The sequence below is a fragment of the Hyperolius riggenbachi genome, chromosome 4, assembly GCF_040937935.1.
Source record: "Hyperolius riggenbachi isolate aHypRig1 chromosome 4, aHypRig1.pri, whole genome shotgun sequence".
Classification (NCBI taxonomy): Eukaryota; Metazoa; Chordata; class Amphibia; order Anura; family Hyperoliidae; genus Hyperolius; species Hyperolius riggenbachi.
The window spans coordinates 176,232,165-176,248,002 of NC_090649.1; the positions used below are offsets into that span (position 1 = coordinate 176,232,165).

The window sequence follows — 15,838 nt, forward strand, 5'->3', positions numbered from 1 at the left end:
TAAGCCAAACTACCTCAGGATCCAGGCTGCTAGTTTTAACTTTTCCACCTCCGGATGCCAAAGCTTTCCTTGGTACAGTAGATCTTTCCTGTCCGGCAGCTTCAGAGGAGGTCCCACAGCTAACTTTTTTAGAATTGAGAACCAACTTCTTTTTGGCCAAACCGGCGCAATCAGAATTAATGGGGCTTGAATCTCCTTCCATTTTTTGATGACTAATGGAATGAGAGGCAGAGGAGGAAAAGCAAACGCCAGAGGAAAGTTCCATACTTGTGACAGCGCATCTATCCCCCAAGGCTCGTCCCTTGGATTTATCGAGCAAAAAACTGGCAGAAGAGCATTCTGCTTCGTCGCAAAAAGATCGATTGAAGGAACACCCCAGACATCTGAAATCAGAGCAAAAACCTCTCTGTTCAGGGCCCATTCTCCCGGAAGAACAGCATTCCTGCTTAGCTTGTCCACGTCTAGATTCTGAAGACCCTTCAGATGAAGAGCTTTCAGAGATAGCACATTCACCTGGGCCCAAGTACAGATTTCCTTTGCCTCCTCTTGCAACCATTCCGACCTCGTGCCCCCTTGCTTGTTTATATATGCCACAGTGGTGGAATTGTCTGACCTCACCATAACATGTTTGTTTTGTACAATCTTTTGTGCTTGAATGAGAGCCAACTTTACTGCCCTCAATTCTTTCCGATTGGACGAGAATTTTTTCTCTTCCTGATTCCACTGTCCCTGAAAGGCCTGATGCTCCACGTGAGCACCCCACCCCCAAGCACTGGCATCTGTTGTGATAGTTACTTCTCTGGGGTATACCCATAAGTTCCCCTGGGACAGATTTCCCTTGTTCAGCCACCAGTCCAAATCCCGGATGACTGTTAAGGGAAGCATCACTTCCTGATCCAAGTTCCGCTGAGATCTGTCCCAGTTCTTTAATAGCAAAGATTGAAGCAGCCTTTGGTGTGCCAAAGCCCACTGAACTGCTGGAGCTGTGGAAGACAAAAGTCCCAGAGTTCTCATTATCACTCTTAAGGAAACTTTTGGGTTCCTTTGTAGACCGGTTATTTCGTTCATAACCTTGTCTATCTTCTCCTGTGGCAAAAACATCTTTTGAACTGACGTGTCTACCATCATTCCTAAAAATTTTATCGTTTGAGTTGGTATCAATACAGATTTGTCTCGATTTACCAACCACCCCAGATCTGCCAGATACCTCAAAGAAGTCTCTAGATGTGCCTTCAAAAGCTCCACTGAATCGGCAAAAATCAAAATATCGTCGAGATAAAAAAATCACCTGGATAGCTTGCTCCCGGAGAGGAACTAACGCTTCCGCCATAATTTTTGTAAAAATGCGAGGTGCTGAACTGATCCCGAAGGGAAGGCAAGTAAATTGGAAGTGACACAGAGTGCCTTCTAGAGATACGGCAAACCTGAGGTATTTCTGTGAATATGGGTGAATGGGAACATGCCAATATGCATCCTGCAGATCCAAATTGACCATGAATGACTCTGCTTCCAACAGATTTCTGATAGAATAAATCGATTCCATCCTGAATCGTTTGTACTTGACCAACGGATTTAATTTCTTTAAGTTGAGAATTAACCGGAATTTCCCCGACGGTTTCTTTACCAGAAACACGGAAGAGTAGAACCCCCTTCCCTGTTCTGACCGAACGACTGGAATGATCACTTTCTGATCTACCATGACTTTCAGAATTCGAGACAATTCCTGCGACATTGCCGCATCTACCGGATTTCTTGCTATCATAAATCTGTTGGGAGGAACAGAATTGAACTCTATTCGATAACCCATTTTCACAATTGCGCAAATGTATGGGCTGGCGACTGAATTTCTCCACACCTCGCTGAAGTTCTTCAGTCGACCCCCCACTTGATGGTCATTGGGGTTTCTTATTATCCTGGGGCTTGATAAGAAAACCCCCCTTACCATTTTTGTTAAAGGACCATCCTTTCCTTTTAGACTGTCCTTGACGCTGATTACGTGGCCTATTGAAAGGACGTTTGGTAGGCTGCGTAACCTTTTTCTTTGGAAAGACCTTCTTTTTACTAGAAGTCCTTTCCAAAGTAGCATCCAATTCAGGCCCAAATAACAGATTACCTGTAAAAGGGACTGAACATAACCTGGATTTTGAAGTGATACTTCCTTCCCAAGTTTTAAGCCAAACTGATCTTCTAGTAACATTGGCTAACCCAGCTGCTCTCGCTGTATACTTGATGCCTTCTGCTGATGCATCTGCCAGGTAGCTAGTGCCTTTAAAAAGTAATTCTAAGGCCTCCAGAAGTTCTTCCTTAGAAGCCCCCTCCTGAATCTTATATTTAAATTGATCCAACCACAACAACATGGTTCTTGATACACACGTAGAAGCTATAGTCGGCCTAAAAATAGCCGAAATAGCCTCCCATGTACGTTTTGAAAAAGCGTCCGTCTTCCGATCTAACGGATCTTTTAAAGAGCCTAAATCTTCAAAGGCCAACTCTCCCTCTTTAACCATCTGAGAAAAGGGCGTATCAAGTTTAGGACATTTACCCCATAAATTAACCTCCTCTTCACTAAACGGGAATCTTCTCTTCATTCCTTTAGAAAAAACAAGTTTTTTATCAGGCTCGGTCCACTCCTTCAGGATAGACTGGCGAATAGACTTATGAACTGGAAAAACAATGCCTTCACTGTCTTGCCACCCTTCATAGAGTTTATCATGAGGAGTTAACGAATCTGAATTCCCTTTATCAATCTGTAAGGTATCAATAATAGCATCAATAAGGCCCTCTGTGTCCTCTACTTTAAATTTAAATTTAGACGGGGTGTCTTTAAATTCTTCTGCACTATCATGAGAATCTGAACCCACCTCCCCTTCTGAAGTAGAAGAAACTGCTGGTACAGGGGCTTCTGGTTTAGATTGTGTCTTAGTTTCAGCCAAAGAAGATTTAAACTGTTTAATAGTATCAGCCATTTCCTGTCTAAAGGCTCTTATTGTATCCTTGACAGAGAGGCCATCCTCTGCTAAAACCTTCTTAGAGCAGGGTTTGCAGAGTGTCTTTTCCCATTCAGCTGGCAGTCGTGCATTGCATACTGGGCACTTTCTCTTGGATCCATCTTTTGCCTGCAAAACATGATCCAAACAGCCCATTTAGAATGGAAAAAATTGCCCAGATAGTTCTAAGTATTTTACTATTGCTGCAAAAAAATACCTTAGAAGGACCAGCACCTTCCTCCCCCAGAGCCACAGACATTGCGACTGTCCTGTTCGCTCCACAGAGCTAGAATGAGAGGAAGCCGGCGCGTCCCACCGCCTCCCTTATACTAACCCCGCCCTGGTTTCCGCCGGAAGTGACGTCAGCGGTAGCCGCGCGCGCGGCTATAAAACTTCCCCAGAACAGACCCGATGGATCTTCTGTTCCACTGACGCTGTCTCCAGCTGCGTGCAAGACAGCCCACCGCCACCTCCAACCAGGCCAGAGGGATCGAGGACGCCATCCCGTTTTCTCCCTCCTCTTAAGGGAGCAAACACGAGGCAAGGTAATAAACCTTGATGCTGCCAGACTGACCAACTCAGTCTCAGCAGCCCCCTACAAGGTTCCCCAGGCCCTACCTACCATAGACCTGGTTCACCCGAGGGAAAGAAACCTCCTTCTCGCGCAGGAAATATTTCAAACTGAGGGGAGATTCTCATGGCCTTTCTTTTATAGGGGAGGGATTGAAATATTTCCTGGAAAGGGCCTGGATATCTCGGAGTGTTGTCCCAGAGGATCACTGGATAAACATGTATTGAAAGCATGCCTAAGCTTGAAACACAAGTAAGATTTGAAGGCCTTTGAGGACTTATTATGCAAGCACACCACAACCATATTACTAGAATTGCACAAATCTGTGCAGGAACTAGAATTGTACAAAAAGCAGAAACTGAAACAGAACATATTGAAAATCTGAATATAACATACAGTAGCACTACACAAGCAAGATTTAGAAAACCTATTCAGGTGCAACAATCCACATGTAATGTGCTTGAAACTATTGGGGACTTAAATAAAAAGGTAGTGTATTTGTCTAAGGATCTGGTTAAAAAGACCATAAAGGTCTGCTATCAAGCACTAGGGACCAAATCAGCCCAAGAGTACCCCCAAGAGACTTAATACAAAGCATTAATTTATATAGAGGGAAAAAGTGATCTCGTAGGCTATCTCGCAGGCTATAAGACCCTGATAGAGCAACATTCTTTAAAACATAGACTCCATTATCTTGGATGCTCAGGGACAGCTTAAAAATCTTTATTTATTGTATTTATAAAACGCCAACATATTACGCAGCGCTGGACATTAGTTTAGGTTACAGACAATGTTTAGGGTGACATACAGCAAAATGACAATACAGGAATACAAGAAAACCAGATCATGCAGCACAGTATGAGTACAAGGTAATGCTTAGTCAGTCACTGGAGGGGAGCATGGAGATTAGGCAAGTTAGGTTTACTCAGATGCATAGCAGGGGTTCACAGTAATGGAGGCGCATGATCAGGTAGGACACAAAAGGAGGAGGACCCTACCCAAAGGCTTACAATCTAGAGGGAGAGGTAAGGACACAAAAAGTAGGGGACCAAATATAAAGTATATGCGGTGCAAGTGGAACATCATGAACAGACAGGCCTTTGTAAATACACTGTAAGTAATCCACAGAGGTTCCACCTTTTCCTTATCCAATGAGGACAAAAGAAAAAGCCGACCCCAATGATTGGGTCTCAGGAACAGATAACCCCCAGTCGCATGACTGAACCCTAGCAGATCATCTTTACCAATTTATCAACATTCAGGCTGTGATGGCCAGAGGAACGTCAGGATCTGTCATACAATTCTTATGGATCCTATGAAAACCGCGACATTACATGAATGTGACATACCATAATCTCATCTACCTTTCTTCACTAATTTTTGCCACCTAAAATGACAAGGTCCAACAGATGAAACTGAAAATAGTAGACTAAACTTTAATTACTGGCAACCAACATCACAAGCTAATAGGAGGTTCTAGTAGGACTACACCTAATAATTATTAGATCCAGAACTACAGGTGAAACTTGGAAAATTAGAATATCATGCAAAAGTCCATTTCTTTTAGTAATTCAACTTACAAAGTTAAAATATTATATGAAATAGACTCATTACATGCAAAGTGATATATGTCAAGCCTTTATTTGTTACAATTCTGATGATCATGGCTTACTGCTTATGAAAACCCATAAATCAAAATCTCAGACCTTAGAGTATTGTGAAAAGGTTCAACATTCTAGACTCAAAGTGTCAGACCCTAATCAGCGAATCAATCCAAAACACCTGCAAAGGGTTCATATTTCATATATTAGTTTCACCTTTTAAGTTGAATTACTGAAATAAATGGACTTTTGCACGATATTATAAATTTTAGAGTTTCACCAGTATAAAATAAGTTATATTTTTTACCCTGATGAGACCACTGAAGTTATGGCAGAATTTAAAAATAAATGTCACTAAAACCTCAACACATGCCAGTAGACCCGTGTCCGAGACTATCGTTGTGTGAGGATCTTGGGTGAGAATCTAAAATTTATATAGCTGTCCTATGATGCTGTTTGGTGATCCACCATAGCAGATTACTTAACGAGCACTGCTAAATTATTCTAGTACTTACTCCTCACCCTGACCACTGCTCACTCATGTGCCACCCGGTTATCCCTTTTCACCTTTGTCTGAGCAGTGTCTTTACAGAGCTCATTCCCTGACATGTCATCCTTACGAGCAAACAGTGACATTAAGGGAGACATTTATTTCAAATGTGCATAAAGTTAGTACATATGTGAAAAAAACTACTAGTGTGAAGACACTTTGGTCTTGAACTATGATGATGTATAGGTGCCCTGTGAAACTGTTGATTCACTCCAGTGTTTTTTCTCTCTCGTCACACTACACCCTGAAGCTAAAATGTTTTTTTTTTGTGGGGTTGGGGGTGTTAGCACCATCAGACTTGCTCAACGTGCCCATTTCTATAAAGGTGGAAAATTGTGTTTTCTTGTCTTGTCACAATAACATCAAACAGAACTTAAAGGGAACCTTAACTGACAGGGATATGGATGTTTGCTTTTAAATAATACCAGTTGCCTGGTAGCCCTGCTGGTCTCTTTGGCTGAAGTAGTGGCTGCATCACACGCCTGAAACAAGCATGCAGCTAATCCAGTCTGACTTCAGTCAGAGCACCTGATCTGCATGCTTGTTTAGGGGCTGTGGCTGAAAGTATTAGAGACACAGGATCAGCAGGCGATTCAGGCAACTGGTGTTATTTTAAAAGGAAAAGTCCATATCCTTCTCAGTTTAGGTTCCCTTTAAGAGTGTACATAGGTATTCACCCTCCAAATTCAGTACTTTGTAAGGTCACCTTCTGCAATATGTGCAAGTCTCTTGGGATATAGAGAGGCACCTTATATGCGGCTACTAGTAATGCTTGGCACTGCTATTTGGCATGAGAAAGTGGGCAAGTACCCAAGAAACACAATGCCAGTGCAATAAAAACTCTTCTATTAAGTGCATTTGTCTTCCTTTTTTCATGTATTTGTTTTTAAAGTATTTTATTACTCCTGAGCACCTATTTCCTCTATTTCTCTTGGGATATATTTCTACTAGCTTAGTACAAATAATGTAAATTTTCCCCATTCTAAACTGCCCCAACGTCTTCAAGCTATATGGGAAGGCAGTTTTAACACATTTACATGTTGCTTGTTAAACCACTGCAGTAAGTTTAGGGTCATTGTCATTGTCCTTATTGGAAGGTGAACTTTTACAGAGCAGATAAAAATGGCGCAGGATGAGCGCCTATAAAAATGGGCACCTATAAAGATTGTACAAGCCATGATTAGCGGCAAGAAGGGTAAATGATGGTGCCCAATAAATAATGGGCGTCTAGTGCCATCGTAAATTAATTTTCCTTGCCGCAAATAGCTTGTATTATTGCCGCAGGGAGTAGGTAAAGGCAGGGGGATAGTGTTAGACGGGGGGGGGGGTACTCCAGGTTTAAGGCAGCGGGGCTGGAGCAGTTAGGTTTAGGTAGAGGGGGGTTCAGTGTGAGAGCAGAGCAAGCAGGGGGCTTGTATACATTACCTGGTCCCTGATGATCGCGTCTCCTCTCCACTTCCTTGTTAGTTTAAATGAGTCCAGCAGCCAGCCAATCACCATGCGGCTTCAGTCCCTGCACGGTGATTGGCTGGCTGCAGGACTCTTGCAAAAACAGAAAGTGGAGAAAGATGGGATCGCCGGGACCAGATAATGTATGAGAGATGCCGCTAATGACATCTTATTACTACGTTTAACGTTTCAGGACATTTCTGAAACGTTAAATAACTTTAGCAGCAAGATGCCATTATCGGCATCACCCTGCGCCATTTTTTGTGGCCCCTCTTTTAAATGTACCCGAACTTTTGTTTATCTCAAATCTCTGGAACACATACAAAGATGTCCAGTCCTATCCTGTCTGTTTTTGTCAGTTGGCATCAGCTTTGCATGTATTTCTATGGCATCTGTACATTTCCTGGCCAAGCCTGTCAGTTTTGCATTTGTTTCTATGGCTGTGTTCTCATATAAAAGGTGAATATTTCCGGCCCAGTCCTGTCAGTTTTGTATGTGTTTCTTTGGCTGTGTTCACAAATAAAAGGTGCATTTTCCAGTCCAGTCCGTTCTAACTTATAGAATTGTGATGCAAAGCTGGTGCAAAACTGAAAAGACGGTACTGGACCGGAAATGCACAGATTTATGTGTGAACCAGGCCTGAAACAAGTTTCCTTAAGTACTGACTGCCCTGTATTTCCAGCCAACAATCCTAACTAATTTTCCCCTCCTTGCAGCACTGCGTAATATGTAGGCGCTTTATAAAAACAATAAATAAATAAGGCAAACTTCTTCACTGAATTATGCTGTACTGTTTTATTTCCAATTTAATACAGGGTTTACATGATTTTCATGATTTTTACAGTGTCACAACTTTTTGGGGGGGATAATGGGGTATTAACATTTCAGCTACATGGTCAGACCACAGAGGACAAAGACAAAAGCTGTTTTGATTCTCTTTAGCTGTAAGTTAAATGAAAAACTGCTCGGACGAGATTAAGATATTAAGGAAATAGAACAAATTATCAAAGAGATCTTTAAGCTTAATGCACCATCAACTTCCTTGAATAATGTCTTAAGACACTTTAATAAAGCCATTCTTACAGGCAAATTCATTAGTATGGGTCAGACAGTGAAAAGGCTTACAACACAGAAAATATTAAAACCTACCCATCAATTCCAGACATTAGAGAGAAGACTTAAAATAGCCCTTTCCCTGGAGGAAAGAAATCGGACCTCACTTATGTAATTGGGTATTCCAAGCAGCAGCATCATGCTGGAACAAAGCCAAATTTGACGTTTACCAGAGAATTACCTCATAAACTAAAGGCCAAACCCAGGTGAACAACAATAGCCCCTCCCAGGGGGCGCTCCTCCTTCCATCCACCTTGCAGAGTATTAGCGCAGCAGAGCTATCTTGTGTAAAAATATTTACTTGATCATGTGCGTCTCTCCTCTTCCTATTAGCAGCCAGTAGCTCTATGCTGCATGCACGGCTCATGTCATGTGATCGGGAGCCCATGTATGCAGCAGAGAGCGAGCGGCGGCCAAGAAGAAGAGGAGATGCGCGAGGCAGCGGGATCAAGTAAATATTTTTACATAGCTACACTGCACTAATACTCTGCTGCAGTGGATAGGGTGGAGGAGGCATGTGGACACTACTCAGTCACAGGCCAGCAAGGAGGAAAGGGTGGGATGGGTGGCGTTATCTACAGGAAGCCCCGCGGTCATTTTGTTTTTTGGGGGGACCCAGGTGTCTGTTAAGCTACTGGCCCGAGCACACTTGCAACTACAGCTGTGCACTATAATAATTCTTGGCAGTTTTGAGTAGCCTTTTCCTATTCAAGGGCACAACTATGCTGTCTGCCGTGCAGCATGCTCTGCTCTACAGAGAGGGGAAGGCAATCAGGGGTCTGGCCTTCGGGCACTGGCTGGATAGTGTAATGGTTAAGGGCTCCGCCTCTGACACAGGAGACCTGGGTTCGAATCTCGGCTCTGCCTGTTCAGTAAGCCAGCACCTATTCAGTAAGGAATTCTTTGGGTGAGACTCCCTAACACTGCTGCTGCCTACTGAGTGCGCTCTAGTGGCTGCCTCACAAGCGCTTTGAGTCCGACAGGAGAAAAGGCTTATACATAATAAAAGGAATTATTCAATAACAGTGCTTTACTGAAGAACACCAGTACTCAATTTCCAAAAGCAGGTGACCTAAGAAGCAAGTGTGTGCAGGCCATAACACCTTCATATAAGCCCCAGATCATATATAGCTCAGGATTTTATTCCTGCCTCAATACATAATGCCTGATAACATGGCTCATTAATACTTCCTAAAGGTAAAGAGGCTATTATAACATTACTTAATGGCCCAAAAACAGAGTAGGTGGCAGCTTCTATAAAGTCGCTATGCTAAATCATGAGGACCTGATAGATTCACTGATAAACCCTACTGTAAGCTTTTACAGTATCTGACAAAGCACAGGCAAGTCACTTAGCTCTGAATTTCTGGTAGCACATTAGGGTAATACCAAAAGCCAACAAAGATCCCTCCTTATGTAAGAGCCTACAGCCTTTTTAAGTACTGCATTTTGATTACAGAACACTTATTGAGCTCATCTCTATTTGATTAGCTCTCATGCTAGCTTACCTTATCCTCCCGAACAACCAGGCTTTACACTTCACATCAAAAGACAGATAACATTACATCCGATCTTAATAATATAAAGTATGCAAATAAAATAGACAGATAACTGGGCTTACTAAAGTTAGATCACGGAAAGGCTTTGAAAGCGATATTGTAAGAATACATAGCTATACTTAGGAATACTCAAGAGTTTAACGTCTCTATTTTATCCAATGTGCTAACAGTTCTACACGTTAAACCGTCAGCAAAAGTCAAACCTTTACCTCCAGTCTATGACAATAATAATACACAGAGAAAGAAGGCACGGATGCTTGCTGTCAAACTTGCTAGTCGTGGAGCTACTGGAAAGAAGATTCCAATGAGACGACAATAATAAAAATCATACGAGGATGACAATTTACTTTTCTTGACTGACCCTATAATGAAAACTTGTTTTAACTACTGTCAGAATTTTCCTTGAAATCAATTTCAAAACGCATTTAAAGACAATAAAATGTTTGCTAATCAACATTCTGGACCTGATCCAGAAGCTTCCTTCCTACTTTGATTTTACATGGTGTGGGCGGCCATAAAATTGTTTATCTTGTAATTGAACTCTTAACGTTGCAAATGCTTTTACAATAAATTATCCATACAAGATCACAAGTATGCAAAACCTCACAGTGTATTGCCAGAAAATAAAGATTTCATAGTTGGGAAAGTTGAGTATCTAGAAACAAAGACCCTGCAATACTCCTGGTCTCGCCTAATTCCAGATGACAATCAATGCTATTAATCCACTTACTCCTGGGTTCAACCAACACCTTCTTGTGGCACTCTCAAGAGCTCACTGTCGTTTACACTAATCCACTTGTCACCTTACCACCACCTCATTCTCCTGTAGACTGCTACCTTCATATGGCAGTTTTCCCCCTAGTGTTTCTTATCCCACCAGTATTTATCTATTGAAATAACACAAACCTGTATTGCTGGAAGTTTACATATTATTTCATTAACTTTGTATGTAGTTTTGTACCAACGTTGTTGGATGGTTTAACTGCACCATGCATTAACTATGCATGCATTTAAGGTCTTCATAATTGTCTGTATTGTACTATATAGAGAGCCATTGAGGATGAAAGCACTAAATAAATAACATCATAATAATAATAATATGATAATTTCATTGGAATAAAGACTATATAAGAATTGCAAATGTTTATTTCCTATTACATGGAAACATACAATGTAACACCTAGTATAATGTGTAACATGCGTTTATTATGTGTCAATAAATTCTCCTGAACTCATGTGTTTCCAGATGTTAATAGAGTCCCGGTTATCCGGAACTCAGCTAGCCGCAGTCTCAACCAACCAGCAAAAATCAAAAGCAGTACTCACAGTGGTGAAGGCCAGCTTCTTAAGCCGTTTGTGAGCTCTGCTGTACTTAAAGAGGGATTGTCAGCCACAAAACCAAATTCTATTTAAACACTGCACTGTGTTTAAAGTGCTGCCAGAAATCTCACCCTGCGGTACAAGCTCTCCAATCTATTTAGGATTCTCTCTGCTGTTATATTCTCTCAGTCTCCCGGGCTCTTTTCTGTGCCATTGTCAAGGACAGTGAGAGAAAGGAAGCGTGTCATCTCCCCTCCCACCTTCCTGCTTCTCACTGATTGGCTGAACAGACTGCAGTGCGACACTGCCTAGCTGAAACATGATCCTCTGCTCACTCATGTTTACAAGCAAGGCTGAGGTGACTCAGCAATTGGAGAAAAGAAAAAAAATGTAAAGGAGGAAATGACATCAGGATTTAGCCTCAAACTGTGGGAAAAAGACATGGTCCCCACCAGGAACAGAATTCTCTTAATTTACTATATAATATTCACTGAAATTAAAACGTGGACAGTACAATACATCTGTTATGTCAGTAGAGCAAGTATTTATCTACTTATTTATGTGTTTTCCCCCCTGGCATAGTATGGCTAATCCTCCTGCTTTAAAGACAGAGTTCCACAGTTCTCCCCAGGTTAATATACTTTCATTGAATGTATTTAAACATTTACTACAGAGTATGTGTATATAGAGTAGGGTATAATACTGAATTAGCTAAGCATTTTTATAACAATGAGTCTCAAGCAACCAGAAAGCACACTTTTCTGGTGTCAGCCAATCCCGTTGGTGCTGGATAACCGGGTGTTATGGTACTGCTCCGTTGACTGTCCCACTGAGGTGAGGGAAACCCTTAGAGTGCAGAGTCTAAGTGACCTTGGGTGTTCACCAGAGCGCCCTGCAAGGGACGATGGACTTTCTGCGGCCTAGTGCCCACCAGGTTGCACTTCTCTAACAGTGGTCAGGGTAACAGGTGACACCCCAATATGGAGGCTGGTAGAACTTGTAGATCTGGAATACAAGTATAAGCAATCCACGTAGCTAAGTTTAGACAAGCAGAGGTTAGTGCAGGCAGCAAGGTTCAGATACAATGAGACAAGCCGAGGTTGGTGCAGGCAGCAAGGTTCAGATACAATGAGATAAGCTGAGGTCAGTGCAGGCAGCAAGGTTCAGATACGATGAGACAAGCAGAGGTCGGTGCAGGTGGAGATCAGACAGTACCAGAGACAAGCCAAGTCGGGGCAGGCAGCAATCATGGAGGTCCAGAAACAAGCCAAGGGTCAAACCAGGGAGAGCAGATTAAGGAAGTTCACTAACAAGCCGGGTCGGTAACAGGAATCAGAGAATCAAAGGCTAGAGCTTCAGGCGTGCTCACACATTAGCTGACAGAGGAATCAGTGCAGAGTTCTGTGAGCAGACGCCTTATATACTGAAGGGGGGCTGGCTCCTGGCTTGAATTGTGCACCGGGCATGCGTACGCAAGAGACCGTGCATGTGTACACAGTCTCCCGTGCCGCGATACCCATTTTCCGCATATGCCCCCAGCGGCAGACGTCAATCCACCGCCAGTGACACGTACGTACAGAGGTCCAACCCAGAAGTGTGGACCAGTGACATGCCACGGAATCCCGACTGTCTTGTGCCCAGAAACTCTGCCTGCACAGTGGACCACCTGAGGTCCTGGAAAGCAGTAAGCCCGCTAGATGACCCTGACACCAAGACTCTATTGCAGCAATTCAGTCAAGTTATCATAACAAGTGAAAAATAATTGGATCTCATTTATCATCTCTATCAAATATCCAACAAAATCTTGTGGACATATGAATATAAATAGGTGATCCATAAAAGCCAACTGGACATCTACACTGTAACATAGGCATACATTTACACTGCATATCCCATGATACTAGAGTTTGAGTAAAGGCAAGCTTTAGTTCTTTTGGTTTAGTATTAGTGGAACTCAGAACATTGGTTTGCCCTCCGTGACATGATCCATAACATTAGGCAATAGTTAAATTCCAGTTATGGCCACAGTGACTAAATAGTCCTAAAAGGAAGAGAAACCTATGACAGAATTCCTTTAAAGAAAAAAAAATAAGATGCTACGGATGAGCCACAGAACCAGCATTTGCCTGAAACTGAAATGCTAGTTTTTAGTGGAATGAACCTTCAAGATGCGCAGTCAATGAAAACATCACACACGGTTGAAGAAACGTATGTCACTAAGAAGCCAGAAGGAAAAAAGATAAAATGTATTCCAGCCGTCTCAACTCAAATGACAAACATCTTCTGTGCAATGTGTTTCCTTTTTGTGATGTTATTATTCTGCGTGCCATTTTGGTGAGCTCTGCAGGATCACGCCATGTGCTACAGGAGCCTTCCTCCAAAGCCACATGCACACCAGGTGCTGTTCCCAATGGAAATGGGATCTTTCTGTACAGATCACTGAGCTGGCATCTTTCCTCGATGATGAAAAAGCACAAAGTTGTATGCTCAAGTCAAGCAGAGAATGTGATAAGACAAAAAACATGAAGCGCAGATGATTGTCTGGAAGCAAGAGGACTAACAGAGGAGAAACACAGGAAGCAAGGACAACGCTGATAACCAGGAGAAAAGTAATAAACGGATGACAAGAGAAAATATGGAGAGAAGTCATGTGTGTGTATATATATATGGCCACATATGTGTGTGTATGTATATATATATATATATATATATATAGATAGATAGATAGATAGAGAGAGAGAATGAATAGCAGAAAGTGTATGGGAATGTGATAGTCACTGTGTATGTATGTCTCAGATATCTCAGCTGTTTAGGTCCGGTCCGAGATTTTGTCCACACTAGGATTCGGTTGTGTCCCATAAGAGGACTGTCCAGCTGGGAAATAAAAGCCCAATTAACTCAACATTGCTTAGACTGTTCTGGGAAAGCACAGGAGCTGTGTAAAGGAATGTAATACAGGATTCAGGATACCCAATTCTAGATTAATTATCCTGGTTTTAGCATCAGAAACACTTCCTATATCTATATGTTGCTGCATATTGGTATGTAACTCTGCTCTCCCAGTGATGCTTAGTCTAGACTCTGAAATCAGACAGCCTTCTGCCCCAAATCACTCTGCCAGGGGGTTGATACACTAGCTGGTGGTAATATTGCCGTGCGCAAGCAGCATACAGCAATATTACTGTTACTTCCACCAGCAGCGTATTGCAGGTTATTATTATTATTATTGATTTATAACATGCCAACATATTCTGTGACCTCTGTAACGTAATTAGCGAGACCCAAATTGCATGGATAAACGAGCGTTGGTATGGTAAAGCATGTTGCGCTACTCGTCTAATGCACATTACCGTAGTAGCGCTCGCGTTAATCATGTACTGAGGGGCAATTGTGTACTTGCGTAAATAATGTACTGTGGAATAGATCCGTACAGGATATGATTAGGGCATGCATATGGCAATATTATCGGCAGTTAGTACATCAACCCCCTGGTGTCGTTTCTGTTCACTTCACAACAAACCATTCCAAAGCAATGCATCTTGCCAGCAGTAAAGATGCCGTCATCTGTGATACATTTAAAGATGTAAATCAAGGAGCCAAAAGATTTTACAATGGGCAAACATTCAATAAATACTTTATAAAGTAAGATTTTAAAAAATAAGCAATTTTATTAAATACATTATATTCAGTTAAAAGATCCTTTCACTGGGCATTTATTTCCCTCACTCTACCTGCAACTTCGTCTCACTACGATTTGTTAGCAGAACAGAGCGTTAATTGTTACAGGAAATAAGTCATTACAAATGCAAAGTCCCCAGACTTTCAGTCTGATAATTAAGTAATATTGTTCTCTATGAAGCTACCTTATCTTTACAGCACTGCAGCAAAAGGACGTTATTCTTCTGTTCATAAAGCTTTGTAGAGAAACCAGGAGGTGGAGTCCTACAGCAACTATTACATTTTCATTCATGATATTTTGCATTTTTCTGATTAGGAAAATGCTCTAAGATCTATTTTTATTAACACCAAGCCTAATAAGTAAAACTAAAATGTCTAGCTTTATTCAGTCTATATTCTCTGAATGTCAAAAATTGGCATAAATAAAAAGAGCAGCAGGCAGAGCAGACCATAACTCATTTCTATAAACGTCGCCTCATTGCTATAAACGCCAACCCGCTGTGTGCTTAGAGACACCTACCATGCAAATTGTAACAGTTTGTGCGTTTACTATAGAACCATGTCAGGTATGTGTTACTTTTCCGCACTGAAGATTTGCATAGCCTTTGAATACTGGCATAGCTAGAGGAGAACACATAGCAGCTGCGCTACACGCTTACACCATGCCCTGGATCCTAAAGAATTTGTCTAAGCAATGCGAAAGGCCCAGCCCTAGCTTGTATGCTGCTTCAGTTCATGCATTCCTAATCCTTCAAGATAAACTATGCCTTTCTAGAATGACAAGTTGTTTCCACTGAAAAATGATGCTATGCTACATGCGGAGGGGCTGCCAAGTCAAGTTTCAACTGGCTGAGACCAAGTTTGCATTACGAATGGAACTGTGAAACAGGATAAAATTGATTTTAAGGGTGTTTACTGTTTATTGAGCCCTCTCAGTGCAGATCCCATATATCTCCTTATTGTAGATACAGCTATTGCCAGCGCAGAGCTTTCATCTCACAATTACACGG

General features: G+C 41.9%; 1 protein-coding gene across 17 annotated transcripts in view; it reads right to left on the reverse strand.

The window, feature by feature from the left end:
* Nucleotides 1-15,838, reverse strand: part of TNIK (TRAF2 and NCK interacting kinase) — a 458,011-nt gene that overhangs the window by 163,502 nt on the left and 278,671 nt on the right. The gene's annotated exons all lie outside the window — the stretch shown is intronic.